Source organism: Herpailurus yagouaroundi, unplaced genomic scaffold, assembly GCF_014898765.1.
Source record: "Herpailurus yagouaroundi ecotype Mexico unplaced genomic scaffold, PumYag 67700, whole genome shotgun sequence".
Taxonomy (NCBI): Eukaryota; Metazoa; Chordata; class Mammalia; order Carnivora; family Felidae; genus Herpailurus; species Herpailurus yagouaroundi.
This window is the reverse complement of record NW_024420499.1, coordinates 7,683,718-7,702,344: the sequence shown is the minus strand read 5'-3', so window position 1 is coordinate 7,702,344 and position 18,627 is coordinate 7,683,718.

Genomic DNA, 18,627 nt, shown 5'->3' with positions numbered 1-18,627 from the left:
TCACCATGATCAAGTGGGATTCATTCCTGGGATGCAGGGCTGGTTCAGCATTCGCAAATCAATCAACGTGATACATCACAATAATAAAAGAAAAGATAAGAACCATATGATCCTGTCAATCGATGCAGAAAAGGCCTTTGACAAAATTCAGCACCCTTTTGTAATAAAAACCTTTGAGAAAGTTGGGATAGAAGGAACATACTTAAAGATCATAAAAGCCATTTATGAAAAGCCCACAGCTAATATCATCCTCAATGGGGAAAAACTGAGAGCTTTTTCCCTGAGATCAGGAACATGACAGGGATGCCCACTCTCACCTCTGTTGTCCAATATAGTGTTGGAAGTACTAGCATCAGCAATCAGACAACAAAAGGAAATCCAAGGCATCCAAATTGGCAAAGATGAAGTCAAGCTTTCACTTTTTGCAGATGACATGATAATATACGTGGAAAATCCGAAAGACTCCACCAAAAGTCTGCTAGAACTGATACATGAATTCAGTAAAGTCGCAGGATACAAAATCAATGTACAGAAATCAGTTGCATTCTTATCCACTAATAATGAAGCAACAGAAAGACAAATCAAGAAGCTGATCCCATTCACAATTGCACCAAGAAACATAAAATACCTAGGAATAAATCTAACCAAAGATGTAAAAGATCTGTATGCTGAAAACTATAGAAAGCTTATGAAGGAAATTGAAGAAGATATAAAGAAATGGAAAAACATTCCGTGCTCATGGGTTGGAAGAATAAATATTGTTAAAATGTCAATACTACCCAAAGCTATCTACATATTCAATGCAATCCCAATCAAAATTGCACCAGCATTCTTCTCGAAGCTAGAACAAGCAATCCTAAAATTCATATGGAACCACAAAAGGCCCCGAATAGCCAAAGTAATTTTGAAGAAGAAGACCAAAGCAGGAGGCATCACAATCCCAGACTTTAGCCTCTACTACAAAGCTGTCATCATCAAGACAGCATGGTATTGGCACAAAAACGGACACAGAGACCAATGGAATAGAATATAAACCCCAGAACTAGACCCACAAAAGTATGGCTAAATAATCTTTGACAAAGCAGGAAAGAATATCCAATGGAAAAAAGACAGTCTCTTTAACAAATGGTGCTGGGAGAACTGGACAGCAACATGCAGAAGAATGAAACTAGACCACTTTCTTACACCATTCACAAAAATAAACTCCAAATGGATAAAGGACCTGAATGTGAGACAGGAATCCATCAAAACACTAGAGAAGAAAGCAGGAAAAGACCTCTCTGACCTCAGCCGCAGCAATTTCTTACTTGACACCTCCCCAAGGGCAAGGGAATTAAAAGCAAAAATGAACTACTGGGACCTCATGAAGATAAAAAGCTTCTGCACAGCAAATGAAACAACCAACAAAACTAAAAGGCAACCAACGGAATGGGAAAAGATATTTGCAAATGACATATCAGACAAAGGGCTAGTATCCAAAATCTATAAAGAGCTCACCAAACTCCACACCCAAAAAATAAATAATCCAGTGAAGGAATGGGCAGAAAACATGAATAGACACTTCTCTAAAGAAGACATCCAGATGGCCAACAGGCACGTGAAAAGATGCTCAACGTCGCTTCTCATCAGGGAAATACAAATCAAAACCACACTCAGATATCACCTCATGTCAGTCAGAGTGGCCAAAATGAACAAATCAGGAGACTATTGATGCTGGTGAGGATGTTGAAAAACGGGAACCTTCTTGTACTTTTGGTGGGAATGCAAACTGGTACAGCCGCTCTGGAAAACAGTGTGGAGGTTCCTCAAACAATTAAAAATAGACCTTCCCTATGACCCAGCAATAGCAGAGCTAGGAATTTACTGAAGGGATACAGGAGTACTGATGCATAGGGGCACTTGTACCCCAATGTTTATAGCAGCACTCTCAACAATAGCCTAATCATGGAAAGAACCTAAATGTCCATCAACTGATGAACGGATAAAGAAGTTGTTTATATACACAATGGAGTACTACGTGGCAATGAGAAAGAACGAAATATGGCCCTTTGTAGCAACGTGGATGGAACTGGAGAGTGTGATGCTAAGTGAAATAAGCCATACAGAGAAAGACAGATACCATATGTTTTCACTCTTATGTGGATCCTGAGAAACTTAACAGAAACCCATGGGGGAGGGGAAGGAAAAAAAAAAGAGGTTAGAGTGGGAGAGAGCCAAAGCATAAGAGACTCTTAAAAACTGAGAACAAACTGAGGGTTGATGGGGGGTGGGAGGGAGGGAAGGGTAGGTGATGGGCATTAAAGAGGGCATATTTTGGGATGAGCACTGGGTGTTGTATGGAAACCAATTTGACAATAAATTTCATATATTAAAAACAATTAAAATGTTTAAAATGTTAAAAAATAAAATTCAAAAATAAAATAAAATAAAATAAGTCTTTTTATTTTGGAATAGTTTTAGATTTATAGAAAAGTTGCAAAAATAGTACACAGCTTCAGTTTCTCTCAATGCTATCATCTTACATTACTGTGGCATATTTGTCAAAACTAAGAAACCAACATTGGTAAAATATTAACTAAGTTGCAGACTTTAATCATGTTTTGCCACTTTCCCCCCATTCATTTAATTTTTCATTTGCAGGGTCCAAGCCAGTACACCACACTGCATTTAGTTGTCATGTCTTCTTAGTCTCCTCTCGTCTGTGACAGTTTCTTTCCTTGTTTTTCATGACCTTGACAGTTTTGAGGAGTACTGGTCAGGTATTTTGTAGAATGTCCCTCAATTTGTATTTATCTGATATTTTACTCATGATTGCATTTAGGATTATGAGTTTTTGGGAAAAATACTAGAGAAGTGATGTGTTCTTTTTGCATCATATCAGGAGTACATAAATCAACATGAGTTACCATTGCTGATGATAACCTTGATCACTTGGTTAAGGATGTGTTTCCCAAGGTTCTCCACATTAAAGTTTACCATTTTTCCCTTTCCAGTATGTATTAGTTTTATAATAAGATAACCAATGACATATTTTTTAACGTAGAAAAATTATGTCAAAGATCAAATGGCTCCTTGCAGACTAGTGGGATTACGGACCTGTCCAGAGCCGTTTTCAGGAGAATCAGACACTGAAAATGTTATTTCCCAGAGAATAGAGGAATATGACTTACTGGAAATTTTCTTTTTTATTTACTTTACTGACAAAATTAAATTTTACTCATATCCTTTCTATGCTTCCCCCAGGAATATAAGACTTGCTTTGTTGAAGCAGTTGAAGCAGTAATGGAAAAAGAAAATTTCCACTTTGTTTTATAGCAATCTAAAAAGAGGTGATTTGACTTGATTCTTGGAAGTAACTTGAAATATTCTATGAGGATGCTATACCACAGCTGTGCTGAATGAAAGTTTACACTTAGGGTATGGTATCATAGAATGATTTTCTGTTACCTTCACGACTGAAAGGACATGAAAAGGCCTCATTCTAGTTGAAGATTACATTTAAATAATTAATGCTTTTGTGGAGAAATTGCCCTGCTTCCCGGAAGAAATATAGAAAAGGGTCATTGTTCCTTGTGTACTACAATCATTTAATTTCAATCATGAAGAGAAATGGTCTTTTTTCCCAAAGAATACTGTATAGTATTTAGAAGCATAAACTTGTTCTGGATCCATTATTTACTACTTGTGTAAGTCCCATAATGTTACTGTGACTTGAATTCCTCATCTGTAACAACTGGAATTAAAAAATAGTATCTACCTCATAGTATAAGGACTATTGCTTTCCTTTTGAATTGACCTTTTTGTCATTATGAAATACTTCTTGCCTTAAAGACTAATTAATCTGAGGACACCTGGGTGAGTCAGTTGGTTGAGCCTCCAACTCTTGATTTTGGCTCAGGTCATTATCCCAGGGTTGTGGGATTGTGCCCCACATTGAGCTCTGTGCTGAGTGTGGACCTTGCTTAAGATTCTTTCTCGCATTCCCTCTGCCCCTCTCCCCCTCTCCCTCACCTCTGTGTGATCTCTCTCTCTCTCTGAAATAAAAAACAGACTACTTAATCTGATGTTAGTATAACCATGACAGCTTTGTTGTTGTTGTTAGTGTTTCCATGATATATTTTCCATTCTTCTACTCTTTTTTTTATGATTCTTTGGCTCTATTTTTATTTTTTTAAGATTTTATTTTTTTAATTTTATTTTTTAAAATTTATATCCAAATTAGCATATAGTGCAACCATGATTTCACGAGTAGATTCCTTAGTACCCCTTACCTATTTAGCCCATCCCCACTCCCACAACGCCTCCAGTAACCCTCAGTTTGTTCTCCATATTTATGAGTCTCTTCTGTTTTGTCCCCCTCCCTGTTTTTATATTATTTTTGTTTCCCTTCCCTTATGTTTATCTGTTTTGTATCTTAAAGTCCTCATATGTGTGAAGTCATATGATTTTTGTCTTTCTCTGACTGACTAATTTCACTTAGCATAATACCCTCCAGTTCCATCCACGTAGTTGCAAATGGCAAGATTTCATTCTTTTTGATTGCCGAGTAATACTCCATTGTGTGTGTGTGTGTGTGTGTGTGTGTGTGTGTGTGTGTGTGTGTATGCCACATATTCTTTATCCATTCATCCATCAATGGACATTTGGGCTCTTTCCATAGTTTGGCTATTGTTGATAGTGCTGTTATAAACATGGGGGTGCATGTGTCCCTTTGAAACAGCACACCTGTATCCCTTGGATAAATGCCTAGTAGTGCAATTGCTGGGTCATAGGGTAGTTTTATTTTTAGTTTTTTAAGAAACCTCCATACTTTTTTCTAGAGTGGCTGCACCAGCTTGCATTCCCACCAACAATGCAAAAAAGATCCTCTGTCTCTGCATCCTCGCCAACATCTGTTGTTGCCTGAGTTGTTAATGTTAGCCATTCTGACAGGTGTAAGGTGGTATCTCATTGCAGTTTTGATTTGTATTTCCCTGATGATCGGTGATGTTGAGCATTTTTTCATGTGTCAGTTGGCCATCTGGTTGTCTTCTTTGGAGAAGTGTCTATTCATGTCTTTTGCACATTTCTTCACTGGATTATTTGTTTTTTGGGTGTTGAGTTTGATAAGTTCTTTTTTTTAAATATGAAATTTATTGTCAAATTGGTTTCCATACAACACCCAGTGCTCATCCCAAAAGGTGCCCTCTTCAATACCCATCCCCCACCCTCCCCTCCCTCCCACCCCCCATCAACCCTCAGTTTGTTCTCAGTTTTTAAGAGTCTCTTATGTTTTGGCTCCCTCCCTCTCTAACCATTTTTTTCCTTCCCCTTCCCCATGGTCTTCTGTTAAGTTTCTCAGGATCGACATAGGAGTGAAAACATATGGTATCCGTCTTTCTCTGTATGACTTATTTCACTTAGCATAACACTCTCCAGTTCCATCCACATTGCTCCAAAAGGCCATATTTCATTCTTTCTCACTGAGTAATTTTGAAGAAGACCAAAGCGGGAGGCATCACAATCCCAGACTTTAGCCTCTACTACAAAGCTGTAATCATCAAGACAGTATGGTATTGGCACAAAAACAGACACATAGACCAATGAAATAGAATAGAAACTGCAGAATTAGACCCACAAAAGTATGGCCAACTAATCTTTGACAAAGCAGGAAAGAATATCCAATGGAAAAAAAACCAGTCTCTTTAACAAATGGTGCTGGGAGAGCTGGACAGCAACATGCAGAAGATTAAGTTCTTTACAGATTTTGGATACTAACCCTTTATCTGATATGTCATTTGCAAATATCTTCTCCCATTCTATGGGTTGCCTTTTAGTTTTGCTGATTGTTTCCTTTGCTGTGCAGAAGCTTTTTATTTTGATGAGGTCCCAGTAGTTCATTTACCATCCTTTTACTCTTGATCTATCTGTATCTTTAGATGTAAAATGTCTCTTGTAAATACCATTTAGTTCATTTATATTAATGTAATTAATGAAATATTTAAGCTGACCACCTTGCTATTGTTTTCTGTTTGTCTTATTTGTCCATTACTTCTTTGTTCCTCTTATTCTTCCTTACTTTGGATTAATCAAGCTTCTCATTATTATTATTTCATTTGAGTCCTCTATTAGCATTTTGTTTATATCATTTTCTATTATTTTTTGTCATTATTCTAGAGCAGTATTTCTCAACTAGGAGTGATTTTGCTACCCAGGGGACATTTGGCAATGTCTGGAGATATTTTTGGTTGTCACACAGGTGGGGAGAATGCTAGTGGCATCTAGGGAGTGAGTGAGTCCAGGGATAATGTTAAACATCTTGCAATACACAAGAGAATCCCCCACAACAAAGAGTTATCAAATGTAAAAAGTCAGCAGTGAAAAGGTTGAGAAAGAGCACTTCAGATAGCTAGAGATTACATCATGTATATTTAATTTATTACAGTCTACGTTATATTAGTACTTTACCACTTCATGATAAATGTAAAATTTATGTATCAGTAAAGGTCCATTTATCTGCTCCCATACTTTTAGCTATTATCATGTTTCACTTCTACTTACAACATAACTTTGCAAGGCACTGATATTATCATTAAATAATAAACAATATTTTATATTTACCCACATATATATCCCTTCTGGTGTTCTTCATTCATTCCTGCAGTTCTGTTCTTCAAGGTAGTATCATTTTCTTCAGCATGAAGGAATTAGTATTTCATACAGTTCATTTCTGATGCAATGAATTCTTACAACTTTTATTTGTCCAAAAACATCTTTATTTTACCTTCGTTTTTGAAGTATATTTCCCTGAGCAGAGTGGCACTTTTCTCTTACAGTATTTTAAATATGTGACTATATTATATCTTGGCATAAAATATGTGACTATACTGTATCTTGGCATCCATGGATTGTGTTGTGTTGAAGGGTACGTTGTTATTTTCACTTCTTTGAAGGCAATTTGTCTTCTTCACTCTATATCTGCTTTTAGGTTTTTCCCTATATCCTTTGTTCAGAAGTTGGACTATGACATGCCTATGTATGATTTTGTTGTTTATCCTGCTTGGGCTTTACTGGGATTTTTGGATCTATGGTTGTCTTTAACATTTTTGGGAAATCATCAGTCTCATGTAATATTTTTTTCTGGCTTATTCTTTTGCCCTTCTCATTCTGGGATTCTAATTACACATATATGAGACTGACCAACAATTTCCCACGTATTTCTTATGCTTTTTTCTCTTCATTCAATAATTTGCTCTATGTTTCAGTTGGATAGTTTCTATTGAACTGTCTTCGAATTCACTATTCCTCTCTTCTGCTGTGTTCAGCCTGCTAGTAAACCCATTCAAGGAATTACTTTCTAAATTGAGGTGAAATACACACACATAAAATTAATAATTTTGAAGTATCCAGTTCAGTAGCATTTAGTACACTTACAGTGTTGAGCAACCACCACTTCTAGTTTCAAAACATTTTCATCACCCCAAAATTAAACCCCATGCCCATTAATCAGTTACCCTCTATTCTTCCCTCCTCCTAGACTCTGGAAATCACCAGCTTGCTTTCTGTCTTTATGGATGTATCTATTCTGGTATTTCATACAATTTACTCAAACAATATGTGATATTTTGTGTTAGGCTTCTTTCACTTAGCATAATGTTTTGAGGTACAGCCACATGGATCACCAGTGGGTCTACTTCTACTGACTGTTTTCCTATTGATTAAGAGTCACATTTTCCTGTTTCTTCATGTCTCATAATTTTGTATGCTGAACATAGTGCATAAAGTGACCATAAATTCTAATGTCAATGTTTTTTTTTCTCCAAGAGAGGGTATGGTTATTGTCAGGAAAATGAGTAAGGAGCTAATCATCTCAAACCAAATAAGAATTGAGCTAAGTAACACTGGGTTGTGGCTTTAGTTCCACTCAGTTTTAACTAAAAGTCTCAAGGGCCAAATTTAAAAGCAGATCCTTCCCTTTTAATAGAGAACTTTTTAGTTACCTAAACTCTTGTCTCCTATAAATCATGAGACTGCAATGGATCTATCTCAGAATTCCCAGTCTACTCTCTTAGCCTCCAATGTCATTCCAGCACTGAGCAAAAGTATATAGCAAGATGAGATCTGACTGTGGGTTTGAGGCTCCTCCAAATTCTGACCTGTCATGCCAACCCATTAGGCTGTAAAAGTTCTGCTGCTATTTTCCCCCTCAGCAGAGTGTCTCTGTCTACAACAAAAACAATCCTTACTTCATATCCAGACTTTCCTGATGTCCATAGAAGGAAATAGGTTGCTAAATTCCACACATATACAAAGGACTCTTCTCTTGTTAGGATATACAGATATGGATAGATATATAGATATCTCCTTTTTTCCTAGTTGTTACAGTGAAAAGGAGGTCTGTTCCTATATTCTATACTCTGCAGGGTTAAGCTCCATTACATCAGGTGAAAAAGAGTTTATAGGATTATATTAGTTAATTTTATTAATTTATTCAGCTAATATGTTTTGCTCCCCTTCTATGTGCTATGTATTATTCTAGACTCTAGATGTATTTTAATGTACTTAGCTTTAGCAGTTGTGTAAGTGTTTATACCATTTAGGGGATAAACCGTTGGTAATGGAACCAGTTTTTAGATATGAAGTGTATCAAGAGCTCTATTTTGTATAAGCTTAGTTTGAGACTCCTATTAATCATCCAAGTGGAGATATCATGTAAACAGATGTATATACAAGTATAAAATTTGGGGCACCTGGGTAGCTCAGTTGGTTAAGCAACCGACTTTGGCTCAGGTCATGATCTCGCAGTTTGTGAGTTCGAGCCCTGGGTTGTGCTCTGTGCTGACAACTCAGAGCCTGGAGCCTACTTCAGATTCTGTGTCTCCCCCTCTCTCTACCCCTCCCTTGCTCCCACTCTGTGTCTCTCTGTCTCTCCATAATAAATAAATGTTTAAAAAAATTTTTAATTCAAGAGAGAGAGCCAACCTAGAGTTATACATTTGGGGGCCATCAGCATATAGGTGGGATTCAAAGCCATGGGTCCGAATGAGATCATCTAAGAATGAGTGCCTATTAAGAAGAGTTTTGTAGTACTTATACCTGGGGAAATCCAATATTTAGAGATGTTAGAAGAGGAATAAAAGTCAGTCAGCAAAGGAAACAGTGAAGGTGTAGCCAGTGAGGAAAGAAGGAAAGTAAGAGTATCACAGAAGGCAAGTGAAAATAATGTTTTAAGTGGAGGGAGTGATCAATTGTGTTGAATGACTTTGAGAAGTAAAGAACATGGGGGCCAAAATATAACTATAGCATTTGGCAACTGATGATCTTAAGATCTATTTCACTAGAGTGGTAGGGCCAAAGGCCTTGTTAAAATAGATTAAGGAGAACATTTGGAAATAAAAGTATAAATAACTTTGTGTGACTTTTATTGTTAAGGGGAGCATAGAAATGGGATCATAGCTGGGAGGGCATCAAGAGGTCTTTATTTTTAATGGATGGTTTATTTTTAAAGATGAAATTATATAATTTATTTATATAAGATATTTAGCATGGTAATGGCAAGTAAATTGTTATATTTATGATGATGATAATGATGGTGATGATGATGTCAGCATGAGAATCCCTTGAATTTTTTTCTATACTAGTCTAGATAATTTTAGGACTTTTAATATTCATGTTATGATCCTTTAAGTTTGGAACAAAAGGGCAAGTCAAATCCTCAAAATAAGAAACTCAGAATCTTGAGCGCATACTTGTGGTGACAGACCACCTTACTCACCATAGTTGCCCAGGTATTATAGGAGACATAATTTTTGGTGTGTGAGTTTCTCACTAGAATCACTGTGATGAAGAGAAAAACTCTGAGAATTAGCTAATGTGTCAAGTATATCTTTTTATTCAATAATTATTTATTAAACAACTATGCACCAGACACTATTCTAGATTCTTGGAGTACTGCAATTTAAAAAGAAAACACATAAAATTTCTACTCTTTTGAAAGTTATATTGTAATGGGGGCAAATAGGCAAACAAGTATGCAAATAATTGGTAAGATAATTTCATATAATGTGTGATATGATGAATATACACAGGGTAAAGAGATAGGAAGTGACTAGGAGTAAAGTGGGTGAAATTCTATTTAAATAAGGTAACCAAAGAAACCTACTCTCAGGATGTGACATTTGGTCTGGTAAAGGAAGCAGTCATGTGTAAATATAGGGAGGGATCAATTTTCTAGGCAAAGGAACAAAGATCCCAAGGTAAGGAGAAGCCTCAATTGTTTGTAGAACAGAAAGAAGGCTGGTGTGTCTGATGTATAATGAGTAAGAGCAGAATGGTATGAAAAGAGTTTAGAGATGTGTTCAATAATGAGATATGGTATAGGGCTTTGTAGATAATGGTAAGGGAGTTTGCTTTTTCAAAAATTATGGAAAATACACATAACATAAAATTTGCCATTTTAAGAATTTTAAAGTGCACAATACAGTAGCATGTAGTACATTCACAATGTTATGCAATAATTACCTCTATGTAGTTCCAAAATATTTTAAATATGCCAAAAAGAAACTCTGTAACCATTAAGCAGGAACTCTGTATTCCATCTCCCTCCCAATTTCTGGAAACCACTAATCTTTTTATCACTATAGATTTGTCTATTCTGAATATTTCATATAAATGGAATCATGCAATTTGTGGCTTTTTGTGTCTAGTTCATTTCACTTAGCATACTGTTTTCAAGGTTCATTTTATAGCATGTATCAGGATCTGGTTCCTTTTCATGGCTGGATAATATTCTATTGTATGGATATAGCATGTTTGTTTCTTTATTCACCAGCTGATGGATATGTGGGTTGTTCTCATCACTTGTTTATTATAATAGACTAATAGAAACAGCATAGTACAAATTTTGTTTGAACAAATCTTTTCATTTGGTGGAGCACATGGTAATTCTATGTTTGAACAATGGCCAAACTGTTTTTTTTACAGTAGCTGCACTATTTTATATTTCTTCTAGCCATGTATGAGGATTTCAATTCTCACACATTCTTGTTTTCTTTTAATTATTTCCCTTGGCTTATTTATTAATTACACTTACTTTCCTTTAATAATAACTATTATTACTTTTATATCCATCCTAATGGGTGTGATTTAGCATCTCATTGTATTTTTTTAATTATTTAAGTGTAATTGACATACATTATATTTGTTTTAGGTGTACAACATACTTATTTGACAATTCTATACATTACTCAGTGCTCACCACAATAAGTGTAATCATGGGGCACCTCGGTGGCTTAGTCATTTAAGTGTCTGACTCTTGAGTTCAGCTCAGGGTCGTGGGATTGAGCCACTCATCAGGCTGAGCATGATGAGCATGGAGCCTGCTTAAGATTCTCTCTCCCTCTCTAGAATTCTGCCCCTCTCCCCCACTCACATTCTCTTTCAAAATAAATAAACATTTAAAAAAAGTGTAGTCATTATCTGTCATCATACAACGTTATTACAATATTATTGACTATATTCCCTATGCTATACTTTTCATCTCTGTGACTTATTTGTAACCGGATGTTTGAACCTCTTAATCACTCTTATCCATCTCATCCATCCTCCAACACACTTCTCCTCTGACAACCACCAGTTTGTTCTCTGTATTTAAGAGTCTGTTTGGTTTTTTGTTTGTCCATTCGTCTTGTTTTTTAGATTACACATATAAGTAAAATCATATGTTATTTGTCTTTGACTTATTTCACTTAGCACAATACCTTCTAGGTCCATTCATGTTGCAACACTCATGCACTGTTGCTGAGGGTGTGAATTAGTGCAACTGTTATGGAAAACAGTATGAAGTTTCCTCCACAAATTAAAAATAAAAATATCATATGATCCAGTAATTCCACTACTGGGCATTTACCCCCCCCCCAAAAAAAAACCACTAATTTTTTTTAATGTTTATTTATTTTTGAGAGAGACAGAGATAGAATGCGAGTGGGTTGGGGCAGAGAGAGAGGGAGGCACAGAATCCGAAGCAGGCTCCAGGCTCCAAGCTGTCAGCACAGAGCCTGACGTGGGGCTCGAACTCACGGACTGTGAGGTCATGACCTGAGCCGAAGTCAGCCGCTCAACCGACTGAGCCACGCAGTCACCCCCAAAACTACTAATTTAAAAAGATATATGCACCCCTGTGTTCATTGCAGCACTATTTATAATAGTCACGATATGGAAGCAACCCCAGTTTCCATCGATAAGTGTATGTGTGTATATATATATATATATATATATATATATATATATACATACACACACACACACACACACCGCATCTTTGTCCATATACATATATACATAAATATGTGTCATATATATTCATATATATCAAGATATATGTGTATCTTATCTTATATACATGCATATATAAGTATGTATATGTATATGATGTAAGAGTTCAAATTTATTACTTTGCATGTAGATATTGAGTTGTCTCAGCACAATTTGTTGAAAATCATACCATACTGAATGGTCTTGGCACCCTTGTAAAAAAACTAGTTGACTATAGATGTATGCATTAATTTCTGGGGTCTCAATTCTAATCTATTTATCTATATGTCTATCCTTATGCCAGTGCAACACAGCTTTGATTATTGTAGCTGTTGGAAATTTTGAAATTGGAAAATAGGAGTCCTCCAAATTTATTACTCTTTTACAAGATTGTTTTGGTTATTCTGGGTGCCTTACAGTTCCATATAAATTTGAGCATCAGCTTTTACATTACTTCAGAAATGGCTGTTTGCATTTTGACATGGATTGCATTAAATCTGTAGATTGCTTTGGGGAGCATTGCTACCTTAATGATATTATGTCTTCCACTCCATAAACACAGAATCTCTTTCTATTTATTTAGGTCTTTTATTTATTTCAGCAATGTTTTATATTTTCAATTGTACAAGACTTACACCTTTTTGGGTAAATTTATTTCTAAGTATTTTATTCTTTTTTGTGCTATAATAAATGGAATTGTTTTTTTTTAATTTCCTTGTTGGATTGTTTATTCCTAATATGTAGAAATACAATGGATTTTTCTATGCATTGATTTCGTATTCAGCAAATTTGCTAAATTCATTTGATAGTTCTAACAGTTATTTTGTGTGTGGATTCTTTAGGGTTTTCTATATATAATTATCATACCCCATCTATGAATAGTGATAGTTTTACTTCTGTTTCACTTGAGAAGCCTTTTTGTTTCTTGTCCAATTGATTTAGCTAGAACCTCCAGTGCATTGTTAAATAGAAGTGGCAGAAACAGGCATCGTTGTCTTGTTCCTGATCTTAGAGAAAAAGCTTTCAGTCTTTCATCATTGAGCATGATGGCAGCTATGGGTTTTTCATAATGCCTTCTATTATGTTGAGGAAGTTCCCTTCCATTCTTATTTGTTGAATGTTTTCATCATGAAAGTGTATTGGACTTTGTCAAATGACTTTGTTATGTCAATTGAAACAATCATTCTGTCATTCTTTTATTCTATTATACTGGTGTATTACATTGATTTTCATATGTTGAATAAGCTTTTGCATTCCTGGGATTAATACCAGTTGGTTGTAGTGTATAATCCACTTAGTATGCTACTGGATTTAGTTTGCTAGCATTTTGTTGAAGACTTTAGCATCTACATTAATAAGAGTTATTGGTCTATAGTTTTCATTTCTTGTGATGTATTTTTCTGGTTTTGGTGGCAGGATAATACTGGCTTAAAAGAATTAGTTAGGAAGTCTTATCCTCTTCCACTTTTTGGGTGTTTGAGAAGGATTGCTTGGTGTTAATTTTCCTTAAATGTTTGGTAGCATACATCAGTGAAACCTTCTGTTCCTGGGCTCTCTTTGTTGAGAGGTTTTTATGTACTGATTCAGTCTCTTGGTATTAGTTCAAAGTTTCTATTTCTTTTAAAATCAATTCTGATAGTTTGTGTGTTCCTAGGAATTTGTTCATCTAGGTTTTCTGATTTGTGGTTTACAATTATTCATTGTATTCTCTTTTAATCCTTTCCATTTCTGTAAGGTCAGTGGTAATGACTCCACTTTAATTTCTGAATTTATGGGGCACCTGAGTGGCTCATACAGTTTAGCATCTGACTCTTGATTTCTGTTCAGGTCATGATCTCATGGTTCGTGGGTTCAAACCCTGTGTTGGGCTCTACACTCACAGTATGGAGCCTACTTAAGATTTTCTCTCTCTCCCTCTCTCTGCCCCTCCCCAGCTTGCTCTCTCTCAAAATAAATAAATAAACTTAAATTATTTTTCTGATTTTTGCAATTTGAACCTTTTTTCCCTTAGTCTAGGTAATGGCATGTCAGTGTTGTTTATCTTTTCAAAGAACCATCTTTTACTTTTGTTGATTCTATTGTTTTTCTGTTTCCTATTTTACCTTAACTCTAATATTTATATTTCCTTCCTTATGCTACACTTGGGTTTAGTTTTCTATTTCCAGTTCCTTAATTTCTAGTTCCTATTTCTAAGTTCTTCTAGTGTAAAGTTGGATTATTGATTTTAGATCACTTTTTTAAATGTAAGTGTCCATAGCTTATAAATATTCCTCTGAGCACTGCTTTTGATACATATTTAAAAATTTGGTATGTTGTGTGTTTGTTTTCATTTGTCTGCATGTATTTCTAAGATTTTTTTGACCCATTGGTTGTTTAAGAGTCTGTTTCATTTTCACATATTTGTGGACTTTCTAGTTTTACATCTGTGATTGATTTCTAGTTTCATTCCCTTGTAGTTGGAAAACATACTTGATATTATTTTAATAACTCTAAATTTATTGAGACTAGTTTTTGGCCCAATATATGGTTTATCTTTGAAAATTTTCATGTGCAGTTGAGAAGAATGTGTATTCTGCTGTTGTTGGATGGTGTGTTCTATAAATATCTGTTAGGTTTGTTCAAGTCTTCTATTTTTTTTAACGATCTTGGTCTAGTTGCTATATACATATTGAAGGTGGGATATTGAAATATCCAACTATTATTGTAGAACTGTCTATATTTCCCTTTAATTCTGTCAATGTTTGCTTCATATATTTTGGAGCTCTGTTGTTAGATGTATATATGGTTATAATTTTTATATATTGATTAATTTATCTTTTAATCGATATATAATGTCCTTCTTCATATCTTTTAACAATGTTTTGACTTAAAGTCTATTTTGTCTGATATTAGTATAGCCATTCTAGTTCTCTTTTGTATATTACTAGCATTTAATTTCTTTTTCCATCTTTTACACTTAACGTATTAGATAGAGTCCTGGAGTCTAAAATGAGTCTCTTTTAGAATATAGTTGAATCATGTTTTATTATCCATTCTTCAAATCTCTGCCTTTTAATTGGAGAATGAAATCTATTTACATTTAATTTCTGATAAGCAAGGACTTATTGTTGCCATTTTGGTATTTGTTTTCTATATGTCATACCTTGTTTGTTTCTCAACCCTCCATTACTACTTTCTTTTGTGATTAACTGATTTTTTTATAGTGTACCATTTGATTCCTTTCTCAATAATTTTTTCTGTATATTTTTTAGTTATATCCTTAGTGGTTACTTTGGTAATATAATTAACACCTTAACTTTATAACAACCTAGTTTGAATTAATACCAACTTTGCTTCAATAGTATCCAAAACTCTGCTTCTATACATCTTCATCCCTCCACAAAGCAAATTTATAAGTACTGTTTAAGCATTTGTATTTTTAATAATATAGGAGAAAGGAGGAGCTACAAAACAAAAATACAACAGTACTAGATTTACATTTACCTGTGTAATTATTTTTACCAGTGTGATTTATTTTTTCATATAACTTTGTGTTGCTGTCTAGTGTCTTTTCATTTCAGTCTACAAGACTTCCTTTACACATTTTATAGAACAAGTCTATTAGCAAAAAATTCCCTCAGTGTTTGTTTATCTGGAAATGTCTTCATTTCACCACCATTTTTGAAGGATTGTTTTGGTAGGTCTAGAATTCTTGACTGACAGTTTCCCTTTCAGTACTTTGAATAAGTCAACCCATAACTTTTGATCTACATGGTTTCTGATAAGTAATCAGCCATTGGTCTTATTGAAAAAAATTGTACTTGATGAGTTGCTTCCCATGATGTTTATAAGATTCTCTGTTTTTGAAAAGTTTGATTATAATATGTCTCATTGTGGATCTCTTTGAGTTCATTCTACCTGATGTCTGTTGAGATTTCTGGATGTGTAGATTCATATTGTTTACCAAATGTGAGAAGTTCTCAGACGGAATTGATCTTCAAATATTCTTTCTGCCCCTTTCTCTCTTTACCTTGTAGGACCTCCATAATGCATATGTTATCCACTTTGTGGTATCCCACAGGTCATTTAGGCTGTGTGCATTTTTCTCCATTGTGTCTTTCTGCCCTCAGACTGTATAATTTCAAACATTTCGTTGTGAATTTCACTGACTCTTCTGCCTATTCATACATGCTGTTTAATCCTTCTAGTGATTGGACTTTCAGTTCCTGAATTTCTATTTAATTCCCGTTTAAAATTTCTATTTATTGATATTCTCTATTTGACGATATTCTATTCTACCATACTTGTTTTCTTTGGTTCTTTTGGCTTGGTTTCCCTTAGCTCTTTGAGTATATTTAAGACACGTATTTTAAAGTCTTTGTCATAATTTTAATGCCTGGGTTTTCTCAGGGGCAGTTTGTATTATTTTTTCCCACACTTTCTTCTTTCTTTGAATATCTTATAATAAAAACTGGATATTTTTAAAGTATAACATGACAACCTTGTAGAGGAGATTCCCCACCACCACTTTGTTGATGATATTTGTTGTGTCTTCTTTAGTGATTTTTTAAACTATTTTTATAATGAGTGTGTTATTTGTAATGTGTGATCACTGGAGTTTCTCTTCTGTTACCTTGGTGATTTCTTTAAATGTCCAGAGCCCCAAAAAAGCAAATAACAGAGTGTTTGTGAGGGTCAGAGTTAAGATGATGGAGAAGTAAGAGGATCCTGTGAGGGTCAGAGTTAAGATGATGGAGCAGTAAGAGGACCCTATGCTTGCCTTGCCCCTTGAACACAGCTAGATAAATATCAAATCATTCTAAACACACAATAAATTGATCTGAATTCTGAGAGAACAAATTGCAGAATGAGAGAGAAAGAGAGAAAAAAGCCACATTGTGGAAGATAGGAGGTATGGAGATGTGATTCTGGGGGAAAAGAATCACGGGTGCTGTGGAGGGGATGGAGCCTTGATCTCAGAAAAAGGAGAGGGAAACAGAAAGAAAGCAGCATGCAGCAGATTGCACAAGAGATATACTTCCCCAAAACCATTGACTGAGAAAACTAGAGTGACTGATTATCACAAGTTTTCTAAGCAGCAGAGCTCGAAGTCTGAAGTTTTAGAAGTCTGTGCCATCACTGGGTGAAGCCTGGTGGGCATAGAAGTTCTCCTGTGGTAAGGGAGGCAGAGGCCCAGGAGTGGATAGTGTGGTCTGAGGATTCCCTGGGTCACACTTGGAGAGACAGTTCCCCTTTTTGGAATGCATTTGGGAGAGATCACATGGCCTCTCAGGGGACAAAAAAGCTGGCAGGAGCAAGCATGGTGCCCCATTCATAAGTACAAAAACAAAGACACCTACTGAAAACAACAAACCAGCTTTTGGTGCCAGCTTTTTTCTGTACTTTGCCATAAACTCCAAGCCACTACAAAATCATGTGACTGCTTTTTTGGAATAAAATGGCACCAGCTGCAGAATGGTAAGACCCTCCACCAAAAGATCAGTGTAGGTCCACCCTGTGCTGGATCCCTAAAATTTAGAGTTTTGAAACCCAGCCATGTGCCTGAGATAAAATACAGGAGTAGTTTGCTGCCTAGTAGGCAAATAACTTGGACACAGACACGGTGAAGGTGGGGATCTGATGGAAGCCAGGGACACAAGGGGGGAGATTGTTCACTTTTCTCTGAGGGTTTCCTGAACAGCAGCGAGTACAAACGTCCAGCTCCAGGAATGAGTGAGCAGGGCAATGCCATTTCCCCCCATCCTTCCCCTCCGGGAGCAGTGATTAAATTCAGTGAGCAACACAGCATTCCCAGTGGGGGCTGGAGCCACGTACACCAAGCCCCGCCCCCGCCCCCCGTGCCCTGCAGGTACAGGTTTACTACAGCAAGTTGTCCTGAGAACCAGCACATTAGGCCCCTCCCCCAGAAGACCAGCACAAACCACTTGCATGTACCATGTCTACTGATCATAGAGAGATGCAAAGCTTCAGGTCTAGTGGAAATAGGATCAGGCTTATTGTAACAAGCAGACAAAAGCACATCTAGTGAAAATGGAACACACTGGACAAGGTCCAAACACTCCTTACTACAGGCAAGGAGAAACTCTACAGAGGAATGACCTGAGGGAAAGAGCAGCCAAAACATAATAGCAGAGTGCACATTCTGAAACACTTTTGAACCTCCAAGGCCTGGACAGTATAGGACCTCTTCTTTTTTTTTTTTTTTTTTTTGTTTTGTTTTTTTTTATTTTACATTTTTATTTATATATGAAATTTGTTGTCAAATTGGTTTCCATACAACACCCAGTGCTCATCACAAAAGGTGCCCTCCTTGATACCCATCACCCACCCTCTCCA